Consider the following 6,000-nt stretch of genomic DNA (forward strand, 5'->3'; position numbering starts at 1 on the left):
TGTGATGATACTTACCTGGATGGAGAGGTGTGCATGTGTGGAAACCTGACATTTGTGTGGTTGGAATGTAGCCTACTGTAAAGACAAGAGTCATATCCATTGCCCTGCTCATTGCTTCAGATCCCACCTATCTTGAGCATGTCACCTCTTGAAGGTTTGCCTGTGTATTCCTTGGGAGCTAAAAAGGGTTACCCACCCCTTTTTAATATGGTAGGCCTTGCCTTCGAGGCAAAGGCTTCTGATGGCCACAGCATCTTTGGGAGAGCCAGCTTCCAGTTGCCTAGATATGGCTGGGACATGGCTTTTTGCCTACTACCCTGGAGATCCTTCTCACTCACCACTGCTCAGTCATTCTGACCGCTTGTGGATTCTTCTTCTGGCACCTTGTTCCGAGCCAGATTTGAAGATTAGAGTTGGGCTTCATGGAAACAAAATATGATAGCTTGTTTTAAAAAAGGACAAAAAATTGAAATGAAAGTGTGTGTGGGGGGGAATACAACATTTAAGTCAGAGGGACAATCCAGAACAAAAGTTGGCAAAAAAAACCCACAAAACACATTAATACTAACTTTTCTGGTAAGCAAGCAAGGACATTGCATGAATTGTTGAGCTGAGTAGAGAACAGAGAATATTTCTGGCTGAAGGAGAAAGATTATGGGAAAGAGTAGCAGAAGTAGATGATAGAAAGAGCCATCTGAAATAAAGCAGGATAAAATGAACAGGGAATGGAGACAAGCAACTCAGAACACAATTGTTGGAAATGGACCTAAAATATATACAATAGAAGGTTGCTTCAAATATACTACCTCTTGATCAGATTGATCAAGAGCAAGGCTCAGCACAGGTCAGAAGGAGCCAGTATTAAATTAAAAGTCTTTCACACAGATCCTAAACCAAAATTCCTTCAAAGAAAAAGAGCTATTAACTTTAATTTGTCTTAATGCTATGGAGGTAGCTTAGGATCACAACTGTCATTTTAACGGCTGACTGGGCAAGGTAAATATTTGAGATTACTTCTCTACTTCAGGCACATTTGTAAATTTAATACCCCCTTGTAAATGCTGCTACATGTACAAGTCGCAAACCTATTGTTCTCTCTTGAATCTGCATCCAGGGAAATCCCAGCATGTTGATCAAAGATGGAGAAAAAGGCTTACAGAATAAGATATGGGATTTGACTCACCCATTGCTTGAAGGTGGGTAGGAATACTCCACACTTTATTCTTCGTTGGCTCTTGTTTTTGCACAGTCACTCAATGCTGGTAGGAATATAACTTAACACCTTATTGTTGTATAGCACTTTTTCGTCCTTCAGTTTTTCACCTACTGTATTTTGTGTGTAGCAGTCAGTGATATTGCACATTTTGGATTCTGTCAGAGTCTGAAGGTTCAGGAACAGAAGAGAATTGATGTTTCCTTCTGTTTCTGAACTGCACTTTGCCAAGGAAAGTCCTGTCTCTAACTGTACTCCCTGCTGTTCCACCAGCGTTTGTTAAACTGACGAGAAGCAAACTGTAGGGATCATCATCAAGCATTTCACATTGCCTATAGCGCAGGTAGATTTTCCATTCCCTGGGACACCAGGACTTCCACAGTGGACAATAAAATGAAATGAAATGAAAAGCTCATTGAAAGGTAGCAATGGAAGTTCATGGTTTGCAAAAGTGGCAGTACTAGTTTGAGGAACACAAAATAAAAGAATCAACCATTTTATGAATACTTCACTGGTTCAGATAATTATATTGGTTCAAGTGTTTGTTGTTGTTTTATTTTCCTAAGCCATTCCCTTGGACTATTTCTACTATCCCATTATTGTTGTTTCTTTGTGTATTTATTGCTGAGGGTCCATAGATCGACCAGGATCAACCAGGGACACCCCACTATTGACCAGTAGATCATGCCACATTTTCCCATGAGTGCTGGGTGGATTCCTGCCACAGTCTGAACAATTTATGTGAGGGGCCTTGGATTACTACTATATGTTGCATATTAATATGATGCACCGAGGGAAAGAAATCTCTCACAAAAGATAACAAGCACACAAATCCTTTTCCATGATGCCATGCCCTATGTTGATATCTGAACTTGTTTTAAATGCCTAGTACCAGTGAGCCACTCCTGAATATGCATGGCTGCTCCCTGGTGAATAAAGAACTGCCCCAAAGCTTGGGTAGCACCTATTTTAGGCACTGTCAGCTTTCATTTTATTGATGAGAGTATCTGGTTTTTTAAAAGGTTTCTTCACATTCTAAAACTCACATTGTGGATATTAGAGACTATATATCAGTCACACATTGAGTTCCTATGTCAGGGACGCAGCTGACCCGGATGTTTGGGAAGAGTCTGACTCTGGAGATGAGGGAATGCAGTCACAGATATGTCAAGGGTAGGTTAGTTTGGCCCCCCTTCCTCCAGAGTTTCCAGATGCAGATAGAGCAGCAAACTCAGAAAGCTCGCAGTCGATGGGAGAATGAATAGACGACCTTGAGGGGGTTGCTATGTAACCAGGAGGGAGGCAGCAATTAGAGGACTCTTCTTTTGAGAGCGGGTGGGGGGAGTCCATCCACCTTCTCCTCGAACCAGGAGAGCTGAAAGGGTTAAAATGCAACAGAAAGACAAGAGAGGAAGGACTGGACTTTGGCACTCTTCGTGTTATGGAAGGGCAGAGCAGTAAGCAAGTGCAGTGGGCTCGGTGCTGCTCTCTCTGTGTTAATTGTAAATAAACCTGCCTGCGGCTCATTAATTCTTATTGGAGCTTGCTTGCCCGCCTGAGATCTTTCCATCCTATTTGTCTGCCCTGTTGCCATCAAGCATAGCCTATCCTGCTCCTGATGCCCATGTGGCAATGGGGCATATTTTCCCAGGAGTGAGATCTAAGTGCATGGAGACCAACATGTTTAGACCCCACGGAAATGAGCTGTACACTTCATTTTTCCCTTTAGGAACATAAATGATGATCAAATGCATGGATGTTGGGGGCTGAGGGACTTCACTGTGATAGCAGGACAGGACTCATATGGGCTGCATAGGGTTCTAGGATAACCTTGCAAAACAACTTCTTTGAAGTGCTTTTCAAATAGCAGGTGTGTATCTCTTAACAGCAGAACTTTGTCCAATAAAAAAATCAGCAGGCATCATTTGGGCCAACTAGAAATATAAAATAAGCTACACCATATTTACAAATATTGTTCCAAATGCTGACACATATGCAGTGCTTTAACAACCCTTTACCGCCATTTGACTGGAAAAAGAAAACGCACCAAGCAGGGAACACAAAGGTTAGTTGCAAGAGCCGGAAATCTTTGTACTAGCACTGTACTGAATGCTAAGAATTATCTGTCATCACCCTGTGTTCATGGCTTAAACAGATGCCTTTTCTAGGGCATGACGAAGGGCTTGTTGACATGACAACCCCGTAATTCAGTCCCTATAGCTATAATATAAAGTGATGGTGTTGACCTTGAAAGCCCTATGCAGCTTGGGAGCAGATTACCATAGATATGAGCCTTCCTGGGTGTTAACATCAAAAGTCGTAGCAGCAGATAGAATCATGAACTTGGCAGATTGGACATACTTAGTGGTGGCCCCATACATGTGGAACTACCTCCCAAAAGAAGTATGCTCGATCGCCTCCCAGCTTTCTTTTAAGTGGACCCTGAAGCTTTTACGTAAACCCATCTTTTGTTAAAATGTGTAAAATTAAATTATTACTGCTTTGCAGTAGCAGACGGTGTGGTGGGGCTGAAATGCTCCCCTGTCTTCCTTCTGGCTGCATTGCTGCTGCAAAACAAGGGGGAGAGGAGGAGGCAGTAACAAGGCAGGCGTGGTGCAAATGCAGTGGCAGGAATGCTGGATTGGTTCCATCAGTGTGTTTGGATCACATCAAGCTTGCTGCTGCTCCTCTCTGTCCCAATTTGCAGCAGTGATGCAGCTGGAAGGGGGTCAGGTGTGCAGCACAGATCCACCATACCGTCTACAACTGCTGCTTCAACAGTATTTAGAACTGATCTGAGATGTAATGTTGTTCTGTTTTTTATATTGTTCTTAAAATGTTGAAGCATTTTTATAATTTTATACTGATTGCATCCTGCCATAGAATAAAATAATATTTTGAAAGGTGGCACAGAATATGTTGAAATGAATAAATAGAGTTAAAGCTTTTTTAGCTTCTAAAGCTTTTAAGAACATAGGTGAAAAACTTTGCAATACTTTGCAGGAAAAAAAATTGAAAAAACTCTGTATCTTATTTTCATTAGTGTCTTTCAAAGTTCTGCAAAGAACTGGTCAACCGGAATTCTTTTCTCTTTTTTTTGCCATGTGTGCAATTTATTATGATTCCATCAAGAAAAATGTAGATAGGTCATTTTTTTCAATGATAATACCCTCTGCTGTTATTATACAAGAAATATAGTTTCCCACAGTCATTCGTTTTTCAATGACAACAGAATCTGCGCTGAATTTTTAAAAAAGTGTGTCGAACACCTACTTTGCTTTATCTCAGTTAGAACTGACCCGTTGTTTCTTCCACCCACAGGTCTTAGTTATTTCCTTTGAGGGGGACCCCCCCCCCATTTATTTATTATGTACCGGTATAAACTTTACAATGACAGATAAATCAGTTATTTGTAAAACATGACTAAAATCTACCGGATGATTAAAAACAAATGCATATAAAAACACAATTCAAAACAAAGCTAAAATTAATAAAATGTTTAAGATGGCTGTAACTAAAGCATGTGTTTGCTGAAAAAGAAAGGCTTTCAGCTGCCATGTAAAACAGTCCAGTGAAGGCACTTGCCTAATGTCAATAGGTGGGGAGTTCCAGAGCAAACCCCAGTTGCAACCAGCAGTGGGTGACGGGGTGGGGCTGCTGCACTCACCTGATTTGCATCCAGCTAAGTTGCTGCATCACACCAAGACAAAGAAAGGGAGAGGCATGGCAGTGATGAGCTTGGTGCAGTGGAAATGAGTCAGCAGCAGCACAGAGGCAGCTCCAGCTGTGTGTTGGCACCACACCAACCTTGCCGCTGCCCCTTTACCTCTTTGTCTTGGTGTCTTGCAGGGACTCAGTTGGAAGGACATCTACTGAGTCGAGCAGCCCTCCCATGCTGCCCACAGCTGATTACAACTTCCCAAACATTTACAGTTGGATTACACATTTCAAGTCCATTACCCCAGCATTTCACCTTTTGCTATTTCTTTGTGATTATTTGTATCTATTAATTCCATTTATGATTGATTTATGGAATAGCTGAACTGTGTGTCTGTATGCCTTCCTAATTTCCAATGAAACAGGATCTTTTTACCCATCTGGAATATAGCAGCTATGATCCCAAGGGTAGTAGCATGTCCAAACATTTCACATCCATCAGGTAAAAAATGAAAATGTTGCAGGCAGTGGGAAACAAACATGAGTTTGCAATAATGAAATGAATGATGTTGGGAAACAAAAACACAAAGTGTATGTAATTTTAAAGAATGTAATGTGAATTGAACAATACGTTGAGTAACAAAAATGGGTGAATAAACAAAACATTGTTTCTTGAATACTTTAAACCTATGCACACTTACCTGGGAGTAAGTTCAACTGGAATAAATAGAATCTGTGGGCTAGCATACAGTACATACATAGGACTAGGCTACAGATCTTTAGTCCACAGAATGTCTACAGTTATTTTTAGTGCATGAATTCAGTATAAGTTGGTAGCAGGAAATTTACATCGGAATGAGAAAAAATTGGTTGGATATTTGTCAGTTTCTGTAACACCTTGCTGCTAAATATATGCTAGGTTTAGTAAAAGTCGTCCTTAAATTACTATGCAGACGCAGAAGATGACAGTCATTTCAAATCTCACTTTCTCAAGTTAGAAATAATGAAGAAGTGGCAGGGGGGAATCCAGGTTATATAGTGCTCATGAAGAAAATGCACACAAGAAAACACACTTTACTGCACTAGTAAAAGTTTACACAGAAAAAAAATCTATACATCTTAAACACCTT

Source organism: Podarcis melisellensis (genome assembly GCF_964234715.1).
Source record: "Podarcis melisellensis genome assembly, chromosome: 1".
Classification (NCBI taxonomy): domain Eukaryota; kingdom Metazoa; phylum Chordata; class Lepidosauria; order Squamata; family Lacertidae; genus Podarcis; species Podarcis melisellensis.